General features: G+C 64.5%; 2 long non-coding RNA genes across 2 annotated transcripts in view; both read left to right on the top strand.

Annotated features, from left to right (window-relative positions):
• LOC146394319 (uncharacterized) overlaps positions 1–21,290 on the top strand; it is a 66,649-nt gene that overhangs the window by 23,002 nt on the left and 22,357 nt on the right. Inside the window, exons 7-11 of the long non-coding RNA XR_014836250.1 lie at positions 1,874–2,009; positions 6,574–6,709; positions 11,301–11,436; positions 14,577–14,798; positions 15,227–15,284. This is a non-coding gene — a long non-coding RNA (uncharacterized LOC146394319). The remainder of the gene's footprint in view (positions 1–1,873; positions 2,010–6,573; positions 6,710–11,300; positions 11,437–14,576; positions 14,799–15,226; positions 15,285–21,290) is intronic.
• LOC146394320 (uncharacterized) lies at positions 16,054–19,747 on the top strand. Its single transcript, XR_014836252.1, has 2 exons — positions 16,054–16,425; positions 17,805–19,747. It is a non-coding gene; the product is annotated as an uncharacterized LOC146394320 (long non-coding RNA).

Below are 21,290 nucleotides of genomic sequence, written 5' to 3'. Positions count from 1 at the left end.
CGTTTTCCTCCCTGGCACTACCGAGGGGGGCCCGGCCCAGGGCTCTCCAGGAGCCCGCCGTGGGCTGAGTACGGCCGAGGACTGGGCAGGCAGGGCAGCCGGTGGTCGCCGTCCCTCCAGGACACGAGTGCCCCTGCACAGGGGCGGAAGGGGAGGCCCGGGAGCCGGGGAGCCGCGGAGGCCAAGGGCCAGGCCGGCCAGGCCCCAGGGCAGGGCGGGGCGATCCCAGCGTGCGGCCCTGAGGCACTGTCCCCACACCGCTCCACACTGTCCCGAAGCCCCCGAGCGCCAGCCCAGACCCCCGGGACATCCCCCCACCCACCCACACACACACACACTCCCCCCCGACCCCCGGGACACACCCCCGCGCCCTCACCCCCTCCACCCCTCCGCCCCCACCCCACCCCACCCCCCCGCCCCCCCGGACGCCGGGACACCCCCCCCCACTCCCCTCCCCTCCAGCAACGCGCGGCGCTCCCATCCCCCGGCAGCCCACCAGGTGGCGCTCGCTCCCACCCGGCCGCCGCGCCGACGCCCGTGACGTCAGCCGCCCGGCTCCATTTGAGCGCCTCTCGGCAGCCGAGAACTCGGACTTCCCGTGTGGCTCACAACATAACTACTCGGCGTTGCTTCTACAGTGGCTGTGGCTCGACCCCTAGCCTGGGAACCTCCATATGCCGCAGGTGCGGCCACTTGTTTTGCGCTCCCGCTCGCCTCCCCGGCCCGCCCCGGGCCCTTTCGCCTCGCCTTTTGCCCCGGCTCGCCCGCTGCCTTCGCCTGCCTCTCCCGAGCCCACCTCCCGCGCCCCGCACCCCCGACCCCCCGCGCCCCGCACCCCCACTCACACACGCGCTCCCACGCGCCCCCCGCAACCCTCACCCACACTCTCGCACCTCGCAATGCTCTCTCTTGCCTCAAGCCACCGACCCACAGCGGCCGCCACCTGCCCTAAGCGCCGCCACCGCAGCGCCCCCCGCCGCCGCCGCCGCCGCCGCCGCGTCCCTCACGGGCCGGTCCGAGCCTCCTGCCCTCCCCGCCAGGCCCGCTCCCCCGCAGGGCCTGCTGCCCACCTGTGCTCTCCACCCACACCACACCCGCACATCCCTCGTGGCCCGACAGGTCCTTGAAGCCCACCCAAGACCCCCATTGGCCCCAGCAGCCCAGATCCACAAACAAGCAAACAAACAAGCAAACAAACAAACAAAGGCTGCCTCGGGATCACCTGAACCAGAGCTTGGAAAAACCCGCGGGGAGGATCGTTTGGGTTTCGTTGTTTGCAAAGGCTGGCGGGCTGGGGGCGGGGGGGCGGACGGTGGCACCCCATGCCCGAGACGGCCCCGTCAGGTCGCTGGCGCTGACTTGAAGCCTGGGAGGATAGCCTCTTTCTGCACAGGGAACTGACTCGGGTTTGGAGCCCGCAGCTGAGGGCGCTGGGCGTGCGTCCTCAATCCTCCTGCGGTCAGCAATGCAGTGGCTCCGTCTGCTTTGAGTCGGAGGTCGATTCTTACGATTAAAGTCGAGCTGATGTCCAATGTTTCTTCCAGGGGTCTTGGTCCGCCAAGGGACCCACTCGCAGACATTTCCCCGCGCTGTACCGGCGGCTCCCGTGGCCCATCCATTCCACACAGCGCAGGTGGCATCCACAGAGCAGCCCAGGGGCCCATCCCCATCCATCCCAGGGCAGCCCCTTTCCCCCACCTGCCAAGCCCAAGTGTGTGCTCCTTGCCCACCGTCGGTTTCTGGAGTCTGCGGGTGGGTGTTTAGATAGCGCCATCCGTTGCGGCGTTTAGAGTCCACCAACAGGTGATGTCCTAGGGCACTTGTCTTTGCCTTTCTGGCTTCCTTCGCTTAGTATGAGGGTCTCTCGTTCCAGCCCCGCGGCGGCAGATGGCACTCGTTCTGCCGCTTTTTCCTGGCTGTGTGCGATGCCATCGCATGGATGTCCCCGGGCCTTCGAAGTGCACTCACCTGTCAGTGGACCTTTAGGTGGCTTCCAGATCTTGGCTCTGGTGAGTAGTGCGGCGACAGACAGAGGGGTGCCCGGGTCTGCTTCCGGGAAAGTTTGGTCCCGGTGAAATGGAGCTGTTTGGAGGCCGGCTTCGGTCTTTGTGTGGGCCGGCCCGTGTAGGGCTGCTTGGCTGAGACTCTGTCGAGGAGGGAGGCCTTCAGCCACCGGGGCCTCACGGGGCCTCCCCGTGCGGCACCATCACAGAGCTCTCTGTCACTGCCCCTTGTGGGGGTGAGGGAAGGGGCGTGTTGGGGGGGGGGGCGTGTGTGTCGGGGGGGATGGTGGGCAAGGAGCACACACTTGGGCTTGGCGGGTGGGGGCGGGGGTGGGGGTGGGGGAAAGGGGCTGCCCTGGGATGGATGGGGATGGGCCTCTGGGCTGCTCTGTGGATGCCACCTGCGCTGTGTGGAATGGATGGGCCAGGGGAGCCGCCGGTACAGCGCGGGGAAATGTCTGCGAGTGGGTCCCTTGGCTCTGTCGAGGAGGGAGGCCTTCAGCCACCGGGGCCTCACGGGGCCTCCCCGTGCGGCACCATCACAGAGCTCTCCGTCACTGCCCCTGGTGGGGGTGAGGGAAGGGGCGTGTTTGGGGGGGTGGGGTGGGCGGGGTGTGTGCGCGCGCGCGTGCACGCACGCTGGCGGGCGTGGGTGTCCCGGGGCCTGGCCAGCCCTCCGCTAGAGATCAGCACGCGTGGATGCTGACGTGAGGACCAGCAGGGTGACAAGAGAGGCTGCCTGGTGGGTGACCGCGCTGGGCAGAGCCACAACCCGCTCGCCTTTCAGTTCTCCACCCAGGGGCCCCTCCTGCGAGCCACCCATAGGGGTCCCTGGTCCCTCCCTCAGACGTCGTCTCCACCGCGGCCCGAGATCATCTTTCTTCTCCAGTGGGTTCCTTGTCTCTTGCGTACCACCCTCTCCACCCCCCACCCCCACCCCCACCCCCACCCCCACCCGGCTTGCCCTTGGACAGACGGCGAGAAGCTGACCGAGAGACCGAGACAGAGACAGGAGATGAGCCGAGGCCGGTGGGCAAATGGTGCAGAGAGGGCTTGTCCGACGCAGGGTTGCCCCAGAACTTCACACACACGCACGCACACACGGACACACACGCACAGACACACGCCCGCGCACACACACACACGCACACCAGCCCCGGCCCAGCGGCCCGGCGACCCCTCTCTGTGAACGGCCTTGAGGCCACGTGCCGGGCCACGCGGATCCCCCAGTGCCCGAGGGCCCTGGCGGCCCACAGGGATCCAAGGGCAAGGCGGGTGGGAGGCTGGCAGGGTCCACGTGCCACGAGAAGCATGGCTTGCAGGCACGACCTCTGCCCAGAGCCTGTTTCCGCCTGGGCCGACTCCTCCGGCCGCCTCCCAGGCCCACCCTCGCAGCCCTTGGGCCTCCCGGCGGCTCTCTGCGGGCGGGACCTCAGCTGTGGGCTCCGAACCCCTGGCCCTCCCCGGACCCGCGTCCCTCCCTTCCTGTGTCCGGGAAACCCCAGCGAAGCCTTCGGTGCCCGCCAGGCAGGCGGTGGGCCTGCCTTGGTCCGCTCCGTCCTTCCTGACGCGGAGGCGGCTGGTGCTGGGCCTTGCTTGGGCCCTCAGCCTGAGAAGGTCTGTCTTGCCCCAGGAGACCACCCGGCTCGTGTCCGGCCGCCGCCGCCGCCGCCGCCGCCAGGTCCAAGGCGGCCTCGGGGGGCAGGGACAGAGCCGGCCGGGTCTTGCCTCTCCTGCGTTCGCGTGCTTGGGGCTCAGGCCTGTCACCCTCTGGCCGCCGAAGCCCAGCCGCCGGCCCTGCGGTGAAGCCTGGGGCCGAGGGCCATGGCCCCAGCTTCCGGGGCTCGGCTCCGCGGGCTGCCGTGGACACTGGTCGTCTGATCCCAGACGGAGGCAGGGAGGGCCAGCTGGTGGGGCCTGCCGCTCACACAGCCCACCCGCCCTGGACCCGGGGCCCTGGCCGCAGGGCCCCCCCGAGGCGAGGTCCTTCTCCGCGGGGGTGGGGTGCTGCTCTCCCTGCGTCCTGTCCTCCGTGGCCCCCCATGGCTCTGAGGACCCGAGAGGCCGGCGCCTGCCTGGGCCTGGGAGGCCCGGTGGGGGTGGAGGGAGCCGGCCCCTGCCTGCCTCTGCACCCTCCCTTCGGCTGCCCCTTGGCCTCCGAGCCCAGCCGAGCCCTGGGACTTCCTCCAAGGCCTTGGGTGGGCTTGCGCCCAGGAGCCCCTGCCAGCAGCCCAGGGAACGGCGGGAACCGGGCCCTCCCTGGCCTCAGCCGGCCCCCGGTAGCCTCATCCTGCTTGGAGCGCCTCGGCTTCCCCCGGGGCGCTCCTTCTCGCGAGCCTGGGGCGCTCCTCGGCGGGGGGCTGCTGTGATGGCATGGCCCGCGAGGGGGACCGTCCTGGGCGTCCAGCGGCGGACAGAGCAGCGTCCAGCAGGCTTCGGGCCCGGCCTGACCCTCCCTCTAGACCCCGGGTGGGCGGCAGGGGACCGGGTCCATTGGGCTGGCGGTGCGGCTCCTTGCTGTGCTCGGGGCCCCGGCTCTCCCGCCCCAGACAGCCACCGGGCCCGCCCCCCACCCCCCATGCCGGGAGGTTCCCCCCCCACTCCACCCCACCCCACCCCACCCCACCCCGCGCCGCCCCCCCCACCCCCCACCCCCGTGGTTGTGGTCGCCAGCCTCTGGCCAATGCCCCTGCAGACCAGCCCCCGTTTTCCTCCCTGGCACTACCGAGGGGGGCCCGGCCCAGGGCTCTCCAGGAGCCCGCCGTGGGCTGAGTACGGCCGAGGACTGGGCAGGCAGGGCAGCCGGTGGTCGCCGTCCCTCCAGGACACGAGTGCCCCTGCACAGGGGCGGAAGGGGAGGCCCGGGAGCCGGGGAGCCGCGGAGGCCAAGGGCCAGGCCGGCCAGGCCCCAGGGCAGGGCGGGGCGATCCCAGCGTGCGGCCCTGAGGCACTGTCCCCACACCGCTCCACACTGTCCCGAAGCCCCCGAGCGCCAGCCCAGACCCCCGGGACATCCCCCCACCCACCCACACACACACACACTCCCCCCCCGACCCCCGGGACACACCCCCGCGCCCTCACCCCCTCCACCCCTCCGCCCCCACCCCACCCCACCCCCCCGCCCCCCCGGACGCCGGGACACCCCCCCCCACTCCCCTCCCCTCCAGCAACGCGCGGCGCTCCCATCCCCCGGCAGCCCACCAGGTGGCGCTCGCTCCCACCCGGCCGCCGCGCCGACGCCCGTGACGTCAGCCGCCCGGCTCCATTTGAGCGCCTCTCGGCAGCCGAGAACTCGGACTTCCCGTGTGGCTCACAACATAACTACTCGGCGTTGCTTCTACAGTGGCTGTGGCTCGACCCCTAGCCTGGGAACCTCCATATGCCGCAGGTGCGGCCACTTGTTTTGCGCTCCCGCTCGCCTCCCCGGCCCGCCCCGGGCCCTTTCGCCTCGCCTTTTGCCCCGGCTCGCCCGCTGCCTTCGCCTGCCTCTCCCGAGCCCACCTCCCGCGCCCCGCACCCCCACTCACACACGCGCTCCCACGCGCCCCCCGCAACCCTCACCCACACTCTCGCACCTCGCAATGCTCTCTCTTGCCTCAAGCCACCGACCCACAGCGGCCGCCACCTGCCCTAAGCGCCGCCACCGCAGCGCCCCCCACCGCCGCCGCCGCCGCCGCCGCCGCCGCCGCCGCCGCGTCCCTCACGGGCCGGTCCGTGCCTCCTGCCCTCCCCGCCAGGCCCGCTCCCCCGCAGGGCCTGCTGCCCACCTGTGCTCTCCACCCACACCACACCCGCACATCCCTCGTGGCCCGACAGGTCCTTGAAGCTCACCCAAGACCCCCACTGGCCCCAGCAGCCCAGATCCACAAACAAGCAAACAAACAAGCAAACAAACAAACAAAGGCTGCCTCGGGATCACCTGAACCAGAGCTTGGAAAAACCCGCGGGGAGGATCGTTTGGGTTTCGTTGTTTGCAAAGGCTGGCGGGCTGGGGGCGGGGGGGCGGACGGTGGCACCCCATGCCCGAGACGGCCCCGTCAGGTCGCTGGCGCTGACTTGAAGCCTGGGAGGATAGCCTCTTTCTGCACAGGGAACTGACTCGGGTTTGGAGCCCGCAGCTGAGGGCGCTGGGCGTGCGTCCTCAATCCTCCTGCGGTCAGCAATGCAGTGGCTCCGTCTGCTTTGAGTCGGAGGTCGATTCTTACGATTAAAGTCGAGCTGATGTCCAATGTTTCTTCCAGGGGTCTTGGTCCGCCAAGGGACCCACTCGCAGACATTTCCCCGCGCTGTACCGGCGGCTCCCGTGGCCCATCCATTCCACACAGCGCAGGTGGCATCCACAGAGCAGCCCAGGGGCCCATCCCCATCCATCCCAGGGCAGCCCCTTTCCCCCACCTGCCAAGCCCAAGTGTGTGCTCCTTGCCCACCGTCGGTTTCTGGAGTCTGCGGGTGGGTGTTTAGATAGCGCCATCCGTTGCGGCGTTTAGAGTCCACCAACAGGTGATGTCCTAGGGCACTTGTCTTTGCCTTTCTGGCTTCCTTCGCTTAGTATGAGGGTCTCTCGTTCCAGCCCCGCGGCGGCAGATGGCACTCGTTCTGCCGCTTTTTCCTGGCTGTGTGCGATGCCATCGCATGGATGTCCCCGGGCCTTCGAAGTGCACTCACCTGTCAGTGGACCTTTAGGTGGCTTCCAGATCTTGGCTCTGGTGAGTAGTGCGGCGACAGACAGAGGGGTGCCCGGGTCTGCTTCCGGGAAAGTTTGGTCCCGGTGAAATGGAGCTGTTTGGAGGCCGGCTTCGGTCTTTGTGTGGGCCGGCCCGTGTAGGGCTGCTTGGCTGAGACTCTGTCGAGGAGGGAGGCCTTCAGCCACCGGGGCCTCACGGGGCCTCCCCGTGCGGCACCATCACAGAGCTCTCTGTCACTGCCCCTTGTGGGGGTGAGGGAAGGGGCGTGTTGGGGGGGGGGCGTGTGTGTCGGGGGGGATGGTGGGCAAGGAGCACACACTTGGGCTTGGCGGGTGGGGGCGGGGGTGGGGGTGGGGGAAAGGGGCTGCCCTGGGATGGATGGGGATGGGCCTCTGGGCTGCTCTGTGGATGCCACCTGCGCTGTGTGGAATGGATGGGCCAGGGGAGCCGCCGGTACAGCGCGGGGAAATGTCTGCGAGTGGGTCCCTTGGCTCTGTCGAGGAGGGAGGCCTTCAGCCACCGGGGCCTCACGGGGCCTCCCCGTGCGGCACCATCACAGAGCTCTCCGTCACTGCCCCTGGTGGGGGTGAGGGAAGGGGCGTGTTTGGGGGGGTGGGGTGGGCGGGGTGTGTGCGCGCGCGCGTGCACGCACGCTGGCGGGCGTGGGTGTCCCGGGGCCTGGCCAGCCCTCCGCTAGAGATCAGCACGCGTGGATGCTGACGTGAGGACCAGCAGGGTGACAAGAGAGGCTGCCTGGTGGGTGACCGCGCTGGGCAGAGCCACAACCCGCTCGCCTTTCAGTTCTCCACCCAGGGGCCCCTCCTGCGAGCCACCCATAGGGGTCCCTGGTCCCTCCCTCAGACGTCGTCTCCACCGCGGCCCGAGATCATCTTTCTTCTCCAGTGGGTTCCTTGTCTCTTGCGTACCACCCTCTCCACCCCCCACCCCCACCCCCACCCCCACCCCCACCCCCACCCGGCTTGCCCTTGGACAGACGGCGAGAAGCTGACCGAGAGACCGAGACAGAGACAGGAGATGAGCCGAGGCCGGTGGGCAAATGGTGCAGAGAGGGCTTGTCCGACGCAGGGTTGCCCCAGAACTTCACACACACGCACGCACACACGGACACACACGCACAGACACACGCCCGCGCACACACACACACGCACACCAGCCCCGGCCCAGCGGCCCGGCGACCCCTCTCTGTGAACGGCCTTGAGGCCACGTGCCGGGCCACGCGGATCCCCCAGTGCCCGAGGGCCCTGGCGGCCCACAGGGATCCAAGGGCAAGGCGGGTGGGAGGCTGGCAGGGTCCACGTGCCACGAGAAGCATGGCTTGCAGGCACGACCTCTGCCCAGAGCCTGTTTCCGCCTGGGCCGACTCCTCCGGCCGCCTCCCAGGCCCACCCTCGCAGCCCTTGGGCCTCCCGGCGGCTCTCTGCGGGCGGGACCTCAGCTGTGGGCTCCGAACCCCTGGCCCTCCCCGGACCCGCGTCCCTCCCTTCCTGTGTCCGGGAAACCCCAGCGAAGCCTTCGGTGCCCGCCAGGCAGGCGGTGGGCCTGCCTTGGTCCGCTCCGTCCTTCCTGACGCGGAGGCGGCTGGTGCTGGGCCTTGCTTGGGCCCTCAGCCTGAGAAGGTCTGTCTTGCCCCAGGAGACCACCCGGCTCGTGTCCGGCCGCCGCCGCCGCCGCCGCCGCCGCCGCCGCCGCCAGGTCCAAGGCGGCCTCGGGGGGCAGGGACAGAGCCGGCCGGGTCTTGCCTCTCCTGCGTTCGCGTGCTTGGGGCTCAGGCCTGTCACCCTCTGGCCGCCGAAGCCCAGCCGCCGGCCCTGCGGTGAAGCCTGGGGCCGAGGGCCATGGCCCCAGCTTCCGGGGCTCGGCTCCGCGGGCTGCCGTGGACACTGGTCGTCTGATCCCAGACGGAGGCAGGGAGGGCCAGCTGGTGGGGCCTGCCGCTCACACAGCCCACCCGCCCTGGACCCGGGGCCCTGGCCGCAGGGCCCCCCCCCCGAGGCGAGGTCCTTCTCCGCGGGGGTGGGGTGCTGCTCTCCCTGCGTCCTGTCCTCCGTGGCCCCCCATGGCTCTGAGGACCCGAGAGGCCGGCGCCTGCCTGGGCCTGGGAGGCCCGGTGGGGGTGGAGGGAGCCGGCCCCTGCCTGCCTCTGCACCCTCCCTTCGGCTGCCCCTTGGCCTCCGAGCCCAGCCGAGCCCTGGGACTTCCTCCAAGGCCTTGGGTGGGCTTGCGCCCAGGAGCCCCTGCCAGCAGCCCAGGGAACGGCGGGAACCGGGCCCTCCCTGGCCTCAGCCGGCCCCCGGTAGCCTCATCCTGCTTGGAGCGCCTCGGCTTCCCCCGGGGCGCTCCTTCTCGCGAGCCTGGGGCGCTCCTCGGCGGGGGGCTGCTGTGATGGCATGGCCCGCGAGGGGGACCGTCCTGGGCGTCCAGCGGCGGACAGAGCAGCGTCCAGCAGGCTTCGGGCCCGGCCTGACCCTCCCTCTAGACCCCGGGTGGGCGGCAGGGGACCGGGTCCATTGGGCTGGCGGTGCGGCTCCTTGCTGTGCTCGGGGCCCCGGCTCTCCCGCCCCAGACAGCCACCGGGCCCGCCCCCCACCCCCCATGCCGGGAGGTTCCCCCCCCACTCCACCCCACCCCACCCCACCCCACCCCGCGCCGCCCCCCCCACCCCCCACCCCCGTGGTTGTGGTCGCCAGCCTCTGGCCAATGCCCCTGCAGACCAGCCCCCGTTTTCCTCCCTGGCACTACCGAGGGGGGCCCGGCCCAGGGCTCTCCAGGAGCCCGCCGTGGGCTGAGTACGGCCGAGGACTGGGCAGGCAGGGCAGCCGGTGGTCGCCGTCCCTCCAGGACACGAGTGCCCCTGCACAGGGGCGGAAGGGGAGGCCCGGGAGCCGGGGAGCCGCGGAGGCCAAGGGCCAGGCCGGCCAGGCCCCAGGGCAGGGCGGGGCGATCCCAGCGTGCGGCCCTGAGGCACTGTCCCCACACCGCTCCACACTGTCCCGAAGCCCCCGAGCGCCAGCCCAGACCCCCGGGACATCCCCCCACCCACCCACACACACACACACTCCCCCCCGACCCCCGGGACACACCCCCGCGCCCTCACCCCCTCCACCCCTCCGCCCCCACCCCACCCCACCCCCCCGCCCCCCCGGACGCCGGGACACCCCCCCCCACTCCCCTCCCCTCCAGCAACGCGCGGCGCTCCCATCCCCCGGCAGCCCACCAGGTGGCGCTCGCTCCCACCCGGCCGCCGCGCCGACGCCCGTGACGTCAGCCGCCCGGCTCCATTTGAGCGCCTCTCGGCAGCCGAGAACTCGGACTTCCCGTGTGGCTCACAACATAACTACTCGGCGTTGCTTCTACAGTGGCTGTGGCTCGACCCCTAGCCTGGGAACCTCCATATGCCGCAGGTGCGGCCACTTGTTTTGCGCTCCCGCTCGCCTCCCCGGCCCGCCCCGGGCCCTTTCGCCTCGCCTTTTGCCCCGGCTCGCCCGCTGCCTTCGCCTGCCTCTCCCGAGCCCACCTCCCGCGCCCCGCACCCCCACTCACACACGCGCTCCCACGCGCCCCCCGCAACCCTCACCCACACTCTCGCACCTCGCAATGCTCTCTCTTGCCTCAAGCCACCGACCCACAGCGGCCGCCACCTGCCCTAAGCGCCGCCACCGCAGCGCCCCCCGCCGCCGCCGCCGCCGCCGCCGCGTCCCTCACGGGCCGGTCCGAGCCTCCTGCCCTCCCCGCCAGGCCCGCTCCCCCGCAGGGCCTGCTGCCCACCTGTGCTCTCCACCCACACCACACCCGCACATCCCTCGTGGCCCGACAGGTCCTTGAAGCCCACCCAAGACCCCCATTGGCCCCAGCAGCCCAGATCCACAAACAAGCAAACAAACAAGCAAACAAACAAACAAACAAACAAACAAACAAACAAACAAAGGCTGCCTCGGGATCACCTGAACCAGAGCTTGGAAAAACCCGCGGGGAGGATCGTTTGGGTTTCGTTGTTTGCAAAGGCTGGCGGGCTGGGGGGGGGGGGCGGACGGTGGCACCCCATGCCCGAGACGGCCCCGTCAGGTCGCTGGCGCTGACTTGAAGCCTGGGAGGATAGCCTCTTTCTGCACAGGGAACTGACTCGGGTTTGGAGCCCGCAGCTGAGGGCGCTGGGCGTGCGTCCTCAATCCTCCTGCGGTCAGCAATGCAGTGGCTCCGTCTGCTTTGAGTCGGAGGTCGATTCTTACGATTAAAGTCGAGCTGATGTCCAATGTTTCTTCCAGGGGTCTTGGTCCGCCAAGGGACCCACTCGCAGACATTTCCCCGCGCTGTACCGGCGGCTCCCGTGGCCCATCCATTCCACACAGCGCAGGTGGCATCCACAGAGCAGCCCAGGGGCCCATCCCCATCCATCCCAGGGCAGCCCCTTTCCCCCACCTGCCAAGCCCAAGTGTGTGCTCCTTGCCCACCGTCGGTTTCTGGAGTCTGCGGGTGGGTGTTTAGATAGCGCCATCCGTTGCGGCGTTTAGAGTCCACCAACAGGTGATGTCCTAGGGCACTTGTCTTTGCCTTTCTGGCTTCCTTCGCTTAGTATGAGGGTCTCTCGTTCCAGCCCCGCGGCGGCAGATGGCACTCGTTCTGCCGCTTTTTCCTGGCTGTGTGCGATGCCATCGCATGGATGTCCCCGGGCCTTCGAAGTGCACTCACCTGTCAGTGGACCTTTAGGTGGCTTCCAGATCTTGGCTCTGGTGAGTAGTGCGGCGACAGACAGAGGGGTGCCCGGGTCTGCTTCCGGGAAAGTTTGGTCCCGGTGAAATGGAGCTGTTTGGAGGCCGGCTTCGGTCTTTGTGTGGGCCGGCCCGTGTAGGGCTGCTTGGCTGAGACTCTGTCGAGGAGGGAGGCCTTCAGCCACCGGGGCCTCACGGGGCCTCCCCGTGCGGCACCATCACAGAGCTCTCTGTCACTGCCCCTTGTGGGGGTGAGGGAAGGGGCGTGTTGGGGGGGGGGCGTGTGTGTCGGGGGGGATGGTGGGCAAGGAGCACACACTTGGGCTTGGCGGGTGGGGGCGGGGGTGGGGGTGGGGGAAAGGGGCTGCCCTGGGATGGATGGGGATGGGCCTCTGGGCTGCTCTGTGGATGCCACCTGCGCTGTGTGGAATGGATGGGCCAGGGGAGCCGCCGGTACAGCGCGGGGAAATGTCTGCGAGTGGGTCCCTTGGCTCTGTCGAGGAGGGAGGCCTTCAGCCACCGGGGCCTCACGGGGCCTCCCCGTGCGGCACCATCACAGAGCTCTCCGTCACTGCCCCTGGTGGGGGTGAGGGAAGGGGCGTGTTTGGGGGGGTGGGGTGGGCGGGGTGTGTGCGCGCGCGCGTGCACGCACGCTGGCGGGCGTGGGTGTCCCGGGGCCTGGCCAGCCCTCCGCTAGAGATCAGCACGCGTGGATGCTGACGTGAGGACCAGCAGGGTGACAAGAGAGGCTGCCTGGTGGGTGACCGCGCTGGGCAGAGCCACAACCCGCTCGCCTTTCAGTTCTCCACCCAGGGGCCCCTCCTGCGAGCCACCCATAGGGGTCCCTGGTCCCTCCCTCAGACGTCGTCTCCACCGCGGCCCGAGATCATCTTTCTTCTCCAGTGGGTTCCTTGTCTCTTGCGTACCACCCTCTCCACCCCCCACCCCCACCCCCACCCCCACCCCCACCCCCACCCGGCTTGCCCTTGGACAGACGGCGAGAAGCTGACCGAGAGACCGAGACAGAGACAGGAGATGAGCCGAGGCCGGTGGGCAAATGGTGCAGAGAGGGCTTGTCCGACGCAGGGTTGCCCCAGAACTTCACACACACGCACGCACACACGGACACACACGCACAGACACACGCCCGCGCACACACACACACGCACACCAGCCCCGGCCCAGCGGCCCGGCGACCCCTCTCTGTGAACGGCCTTGAGGCCACGTGCCGGGCCACGCGGATCCCCCAGTGCCCGAGGGCCCTGGCGGCCCACAGGGATCCAAGGGCAAGGCGGGTGGGAGGCTGGCAGGGTCCACGTGCCACGAGAAGCATGGCTTGCAGGCACGACCTCTGCCCAGAGCCTGTTTCCGCCTGGGCCGACTCCTCCGGCCGCCTCCCAGGCCCACCCTCGCAGCCCTTGGGCCTCCCGGCGGCTCTCTGCGGGCGGGACCTCAGCTGTGGGCTCCGAACCCCTGGCCCTCCCCGGACCCGCGTCCCTCCCTTCCTGTGTCCGGGAAACCCCAGCGAAGCCTTCGGTGCCCGCCAGGCAGGCGGTGGGCCTGCCTTGGTCCGCTCCGTCCTTCCTGACGCGGAGGCGGCTGGTGCTGGGCCTTGCTTGGGCCCTCAGCCTGAGAAGGTCTGTCTTGCCCCAGGAGACCACCCGGCTCGTGTCCGGCCGCCGCCGCCGCCGCCGCCGCCGCCGCCGCCGCCAGGTCCAAGGCGGCCTCGGGGGGCAGGGACAGAGCCGGCCGGGTCTTGCCTCTCCTGCGTTCGCGTGCTTGGGGCTCAGGCCTGTCACCCTCTGGCCGCCGAAGCCCAGCCGCCGGCCCTGCGGTGAAGCCTGGGGCCGAGGGCCATGGCCCCAGCTTCCGGGGCTCGGCTCCGCGGGCTGCCGTGGACACTGGTCGTCTGATCCCAGACGGAGGCAGGGAGGGCCAGCTGGTGGGGCCTGCCGCTCACACAGCCCACCCGCCCTGGACCCGGGGCCCTGGCCGCAGGGCCCCCCCCCCGAGGCGAGGTCCTTCTCCGCGGGGGTGGGGTGCTGCTCTCCCTGCGTCCTGTCCTCCGTGGCCCCCCATGGCTCTGAGGACCCGAGAGGCCGGCGCCTGCCTGGGCCTGGGAGGCCCGGTGGGGGTGGAGGGAGCCGGCCCCTGCCTGCCTCTGCACCCTCCCTTCGGCTGCCCCTTGGCCTCCGAGCCCAGCCGAGCCCTGGGACTTCCTCCAAGGCCTTGGGTGGGCTTGCGCCCAGGAGCCCCTGCCAGCAGCCCAGGGAACGGCGGGAACCGGGCCCTCCCTGGCCTCAGCCGGCCCCCGGTAGCCTCATCCTGCTTGGAGCGCCTCGGCTTCCCCCGGGGCGCTCCTTCTCGCGAGCCTGGGGCGCTCCTCGGCGGGGGGCTGCTGTGATGGCATGGCCCGCGAGGGGGACCGTCCTGGGCGTCCAGCGGCGGACAGAGCAGCGTCCAGCAGGCTTCGGGCCCGGCCTGACCCTCCCTCTAGACCCCGGGTGGGCGGCAGGGGACCGGGTCCATTGGGCTGGCGGTGCGGCTCCTTGCTGTGCTCGGGGCCCCGGCTCTCCCGCCCCAGACAGCCACCGGGCCCGCCCCCCACCCCCCATGCCGGGAGGTTCCCCCCCCACTCCACCCCACCCCGCGCCGCCCCCCCCACTCCACCCCCCACCCCCGTGGTTGTGGTCGCCAGCCTCTGGCCAATGCCCCTGCAGACCAGCCCCCGTTTTCCTCCCTGGCACTACCGAGGGGGGCCCGGCCCAGGGCTCTCCAGGAGCCCGCCGTGGGCTGAGTACGGCCGAGGACTGGGCAGGCAGGGCAGCCGGTGGTCGCCGTCCCTCCAGGACACGAGTGCCCCTGCACAGGGGCGGAAGGGGAGGCCCGGGAGCCGGGGAGCCGCGGAGGCCAAGGGCCAGGCCAAAGAGGTCCAGGCCATTGTTGTCCCCGTGCCGGTTTGTTCCCAGCATGAGGCGTTATCGGGCCCTGCTCCACACTGTTATTAGGAACGGATGAAGCACACGGCCGGTCGGCCGCTCCTCCCATGACCGCAGGTCCCGAGGTTCGGTTCCCTGGTCCGCAGCCTGAGCGCCAACCTAGGCCCCTCGCCGGTGGCGGGGGGGTGCGCTCATTGCCTGGCCTCCCCTTTTCCGCTGCAGCAGCGCGCGCCGCTCCTATCCCGCGGCAGCCCAGCAGGTGGCGCTCGCCTCCCCCGCCCCCGTCTCCACCGCAGACAGCCGTGACGTCAGCTGCTCGACGCCATTTGAATGACTCTCGCAACGGAGAAACCGGACTTGTGTGGCTCGCAGCATAACTATTTGGCGTTGCTTCTTCAGTGGCTGTGGCTCGGCCCCTGGCTCGGCAACCTCCATGTGTCGCAGGTGTGGTCACTTTCTTTGCGCTCCCGCTCGTCTCCCCGGTCCTGCGCTGGTCCTTTGGCCTGGCTCGCCCGCTTTCTTTTCCCTCCGTCTCAGGAGCACACCTCCTGCACCCGCACCGGCACCCCCGACACCCCTCGCCCCCGCCCCGGACAACGCTCCCCAACCCCTGCACGCCCTCCTTGGCACCCCCTCATCCTCCCGCGCCAACACTAACCCACACTCCGACCTCACCAGTGCTCTTTCCTCATACCACCTGGCCAACAACTGCCTCCACCTGCTCTAAACACCACCACCACCATCAACGCCGCCACCCTCGACCTCCAGGTCCGAGCCCCCTGCCTTCCCCGCCAGGCCCGCTCCCCTGCAGGGCCTGCTGCCTATCTGTGCTCTCCACCCTCACCATCGGCCCTTCTCTCATGGCCCACCAGGTCCCTGAAGCCCACACAGGAGCCGAAAGATCACCTCGGAGGGGATCAACTGAACAAGGTGCTGCAGAAACCTGCTGCACGGATTTGGAGCCGGGGGGTGGGGTTTGGGGGCGGCGGGGGTGTTTTTGAAATGCTGGCGGGATGGGGACCTGTTGCACCCCATGCCAGAGACCGTGCAGTCCAAACTGTGGCGCTGATTTGAAGGATGGCAGGATAGCCTCTTTCTCTACAGGGAACTGAGTTGGGTTTGGAGCCCACAGGTGAGGGGCTGGGCGTTCATCCTCAAGCGGTCAGAAATGGAGTGGTTTCAGTTTGAGTTTGAATTCGATTCCTGTGCTTAAAGTATAGCTGAGGTACAATGTTTCTTCGAGTGGTCTTTGTCCACCAAGGGACCCACTCGCAGACATTTCCCCGCGCTGTACCGCCAGCTCCCGTTCGTTGCCCATCCATTCCACACAGCGCAGGTGGCATCCACAGAGCAGCCCAGAGGCCCATCCCCATCCATCCCAGGGCAGCCCCTTTCCCCCACCCCCACCCGCCAAGCCCAAGTGTGTGCTCCTTGCCCACCACCTGTTTCTGATATCTGGGGGTTAGTTGGTTGGTTGATTGTTGGGTAGGCCTCCTGGTAGGTGGGGTTTTGGATAGCATCATCCTGTTCTGCCGTTTAGAGTCCACCAATACGTGATCTCCTTAGGTATTTGTCTTTTTCTTTCCTGCTTACTTCACTTAGTATGAGAGTCTTTCGTTCCAGCCTTGCTGCAGCAGATGGAATTCATTTGATGCTTTTTCCTTGCTGTGTACTATGCCGGTGCACAGATGTCCCCAGGGTTTTGAAATGCATCCATCTCTCAGTGGACCTTTAGGCTGTTTCCACATCTTGGCTCTGATGAATAGTGCTGTGATAGACATAGGGGTGACTGTATCTTCTTCAGTGAAAGTTTGGTCCTGTTAAAATGGAGGTGTTTGGAGCCCTGCTTCAATCTTTGTGTGGGTTGCCCCGTGTAGGTTTCTTGGCTCTGAGTCTTTCGAGTAGGGAGGCCTTCATCCACCGGGCCTCACGGGGCCTACCCTTGCGGCACAATCACAGAGCTCTCTGTCATTGCCCCTGTGTGGTTGAGTGAGGTTGTGTGTGTGTGTGTGGGGGGGGGTGCGACATTCGTGTTTGGCTTACAATATGACTAGTCAGCATTGCTTCTACGGTGGCTGTGGCTCGACCCCTGGCCTGGGAACTTCCATATGCCGCAGGTGCGGCCACTTGTTTTGCGCTCCCGCTCGCCTCCCCGGCCCGCCCCGGGCCCTTTCGCCTCGCCTTTTGCCCCGGCTCGCCCGCTGCCTTCGCCTGCCTCTCCTGAGCCCACCTCCCGCGCCCCGCACCCCCGACACCCCTCGCCCCGCACCCCACTCACACATGCGCTCCCACGTGCCCCCCCGCAACCCTCACCCACGCTCTCAGACCTGGCAATGCTTTCTCTAGCCTCAAAGCGACCGACCCACAACGGCCTCCACCTGCCCTAAGTGCTGCTGCCTGAGCTTGCTTGTGCGTTTACTGCTATCCCTCCCTACCTACCCGTAGCCTTCTGTGCCTTGATCCACAGTTGGGGAAGTAACCCAAAATGGTATCTACTCCTAGTCTCAAACGTTATTGACTCTGCAGTTATCATATCAGGTTATGTTCCCCTGAAGGCTTTACCATTAGTGCTTTTCACCCAGAATCCCTGCTCCTATTCCATTCCTCAGATTTTCTTCCTCTTTTCTTTCCTTCCTCTGCCACAGGCTTCCTCCAGTTGGTCAGTCTCTTCCTTCCAGTGAAATGCCTCTGAATTGTCGTTTTGTATCTTCTTGCTCTGTCTGCCCTTTTCCCCAAACACAGGAAAGATTTCGAGGCCCATTCCTGGGAAAGAGGCCAGAGGGAGGGGATTGTGTTAGAGGTGAAGAAAGCCTAGTGTTTAAGAAAAGTGTTTAATAAAATGCTTCCATCCAACCAATATGTTACCCCCTCGTCCCTCTGTAAGGTAACAGATTTAGGCTCTTCTCCAAGAGTTCCAGGAGTTTTTCTATTTGTTTGGTTGTTTAGTTTCTCTTCCTTTGTAGGGTTGTTGGTTTGTTTGTTGTTTCGTTGTCAGGTGGCTAGTAATGACCGAATTGTGTTAGAAGCACAGCATGTGAGAATGGCACCTGAGCTTAGAGGTGTTGGATCTTTCCGCTTTGTTCTCATTCCTGTCACTGGATGTCTGTGGCTTTTGTTTAAACTCTAGGTACTGTAGACTGTCTCCACTTGAGGGGCCCTTTGTAAAGGATCTGGCGCCGCTGATTTCCTAGGGACCTCATGGATGGTAGGACCCCATCCTCTAGGGAGCTGAGAGAGTATCCCCTAGATAGGAAGTAAGGAAACTGAGCACATCCCCCCTGCCCTGCTGCCTCACTACCACTCAACACCCCCCCCCCCCGCCACAATCCTGGTTTTGGAGCCCAAGCTGTCAAATTCATTCCTTTTTCTTTTTCTTTCTTTCTTTTTTTTTTTTGTGTGTGTCTTTTTGCCATTTCTTGGGCCTTTCCTGTGGCATATGGAGGCTCCCAGGCTAGGGGTCTAATCGGAACTGTAGCCACCGGCCTACACCAGAGCCACAGCAACGCGGGATCCGATCCGCGTCTGCAACCTACACCACAGCTCACAGCACCACAGCTCACAGCAACGCCGGATCGTTAACCCACTGAGCAGGGGCAGGGACCGAACCGGCAACCTCATGGTTCCTAGTCGGATTTGTTAACCACTGCGCCACGATGGGAACTCCTTTTTTTTTTTTTTTTTTTGTCTTTTTGCTATTTCTTTGGGCCGCTCCCAAGGCATATGGAGGTTCCCAGGCCAGGGGTCGAAACGGAGCTGTAGCCACTGGCCTACGCCAGAGCCACAGCAACGCGGGATCCGTAGAGACTTTCTATACACTAGGAACATTTGGAGCCTCTCAGGAGTAGGAAACCCCATTTGCAGCAGCGTGGAAGATCCAAAATACTTTGCGATCAATTTAAGGAGATATTCAAAAACCTATAGTAATGAATATTTGAAATGTACTCTACCTTAATCAGAGTAACACTTAAGCAGTATTAGAGTTGGTTCAATGCCTCCAATGAGTTCATTACTTGTTATAACAAGGTCTTTCATACCCTTCCAAACAGGCCAAGAATTTCATGAGAATTTTGGGGTAGGAAGGGGTCTTGTGTAAAAATGAACATTTGTAGTTGATACTCTCTTTCTGAATCTTCTTTGTCTATGTAGTATTAGGCAGGTCTTGTTTTCTTCTGCTTTCATGAAGATTTTTCCTTTGTGAAGTGTTCTGAAAGAATTGTGTATACTTGTCTGATTGTCTGCTTTCATCTTCTGAATGTAAATGCTGATAAGACAAGGAATTTGCTGGCTTTGCCACTACAACAGGACGAACACTTGGATGAATGATAGAATGAATAAGAAAACTCCTGGGTATAATTCTCCTTTGCAGATTACCACCTTTGGCTAACAGAGAATGAGTTCAAAATTCAGATTAGAGGTCCTATGAATAATAATTATGCCGTTTCTTTGTAAGGCAGTATCTCCTGAGATTGACCTTAGCAACTCCCAATGCTGGGTGTGGGCCTCATATGTCACTAGGGCTCAGATTGCACAAATGACTCACCAAAATCACATAGACACCACACACACACACACACACACACCCCTACCCCTGAGGCCTCAAATCAAGGTCTTTGTCTCCAGAATATATATGCCAAGAGGACACATGCCTCTGTGTCCTATCCGCCAGTATACTCTGGATAAATAATATGCATATATTTGTTGAAGAAATAACTGAAGAAACTCCTGGATACAATTCTCTTTCTGGGACTAGGGCAAATTCTAAAACATAGCAGCTTCTAGCCTCTTGCCCTCTCTGGCTTGTCTGTTCTGGCATCAGGAGAGGCCAGTGCTTTGCTCCTTCTCCCCTCCCCCCGACCCCTTCCCTGGAGCCTGGGTCCCCCAGCCTCTAGTCCAGGAGCTGCACCCTCAGCCCAGGCAGACTCTTCTCCCAGCTTCCGCCAAGGCTTCACAGGGACTAAGTTTCGGCTTCTTCAGCTTGGTGTCAGAAACCTGTTAGAAACTTGCAGAGTCTCAGCTCCCAGTGGGGCCGAACCAGAAGCCACATTTGAGCACTGTCCCGGGGTCCCATTAGCATTTGAGGGCTCTGAGCTGCCTTTATCAAGCATTCCGATTTCTATTTTGCTGGGGAAATACCTGGGCCTTGGGGCCCCATCAGCCTACTGGTCCTCCTGAAGCACTGCGATCTCTTACTGGCGGTTTTGAGAGCTGGCTTTGGAAAGAGAACCAACGTCAGGATCCTGTGAGTCACCCACTTGGCAAACATTTATTAAGCACTTATGATGTGCAAGGCCCATGACAGGTCCTGAGGACACAAACATGATTAACACAGTGTATATCTCCCCTGCTGAAAAAAGCAGAGACACAGACTCCATAGGTTGATAATAAATGCTAGTCAGAAAGAGCACTTCTGGTAACAAAGTGTGATGATGTTGAATAGGGATGCGGGTGTTTAGAAAGAGTGATTCAGGAAGTTCTCGCAGAGGAGTAGGTGTTTTTTCTAAGTCCCAGAGGTGGAATGAGGAGCCAGCTCTGTTCTGCATTGCGTTGAAGTGGAGGAGAGGGTGGGGCAGGGTGAGCAAATGATTTTTCACCTGAGGAAAAACACAAGTATGTAGACCCAGCCCCAGGAAAGACGACTTGCACTGGACGAAGGAGAGAGGTCTGCTTGTGGCTTGAGGGCACAATGAAGAGGGAGAGACAAAAAAGATGGAATTCTCTGTCTTGGCACAACGGGAACCAGTCCAACTAGTATCCATGAGGATGAGGGTTGGATCCCTGGCCTTGCTTAGTGGATCAGGGATCTGGTGTTTCTGTGAGCTGCGGCTCAGATTTGGTCCCTGGCCTGGGAACTTACCTGTGCTGAGGGTGCAGCCCTAAAAAGCAAAAAAAAAAAAAAAAAAAAAAAAAGTAGAAGAGGAGGTTAGGGTGGGGGGTGGAGCTGGCGCCTGGGAAAACATGCGATTTTATTATCTCCAGGGCCATAGGAAGCTGCTGTAAGGTTTTAGCAGCAAGGCTTGGCAAAGTCAGCTTGCTGTTCCACCTTAGCTGCAGGGGAAGAATTGCAGCAGGGAGAGGATGGCAGCGAGGAGGTTGTAGCCTGTGGGGCACTAGGATTCACATCACTGGATCCTCATGCCAGTCCTGGGAGCTGAGGATCATGGTCCCCTCTGAACAGAGATGAGTGCCTTTGGGTGGTGTATGTAACCCCACAGAAGAGAAAGGGACTTTCCCAAGGTAGCTGCTTCCAGCAATGGCCAGATCTGGGATAATAATGGTCTTGCTAATGAGGGTCTCTAATGTTTATAGTTTGGGGTATTTCTGCTTGTTTTTTTATGCCCCCCCCCCCGCACTTTTTAGGGCAGAACCTGTGGCAAATGGAAGTTCCCAGGCTTGGGGTGGAATCAGCTGCAGCTGCCGGCCACAGCCACAGCCCCAGCAACGCCAGTTCCAAGCCAAGTCTGTGACCTACACCACAGCTCCTGGCAATGATGAATCCTAAACCCACTGAGTGAGGCTAAGATCAGACCTGAATCTTCATGGATACTAGTTGGGTTTCCACTGAGCCACAGTGGGAACTCCATTTTTGTAGTTATTGTTTGTTTTAACTTTTGCCTCATTTAATGCTTACCTGAACCAGACCATGGAGATATTAGTTTTTGCCTCCCCCCTTTTTTAATTACTCAAATGAATTTATCACATCTGTAGTTGTATAATGATCATAACAATCTGATTTCACAGGATTTCCATCCCACAGCCCAAGCACATCCCCCCACCTCCCAAACTGTCTCCTCCGGAGACCATAAGTTTTTCAATGTCTATGAGTCAGCATCTGTTCTGCAAAGAAGTTCCGTCTGTCCTTTTTTCAGATTCTGCACGTCAGTGAAAGCATTTGATGTTGGTATCTCATTGTATGGCTGACTTCACTTAGCATGATAA

This window comes from Sus scrofa, unplaced genomic scaffold, assembly GCF_054392235.1.
Source record: "Sus scrofa isolate SSC_HxYL_T2T_F1_AM1 unplaced genomic scaffold, Sscrofa_HxYL_maternal_Yorkshire_Landrace_v2.0 dam_40, whole genome shotgun sequence".
In the NCBI taxonomy this organism is placed as follows: Eukaryota; Metazoa; Chordata; class Mammalia; order Artiodactyla; family Suidae; genus Sus; species Sus scrofa.
The sequence above is the reverse complement of the archived record's forward strand: the minus strand, read 5'-3'. Positions and strand labels throughout refer to the sequence as shown.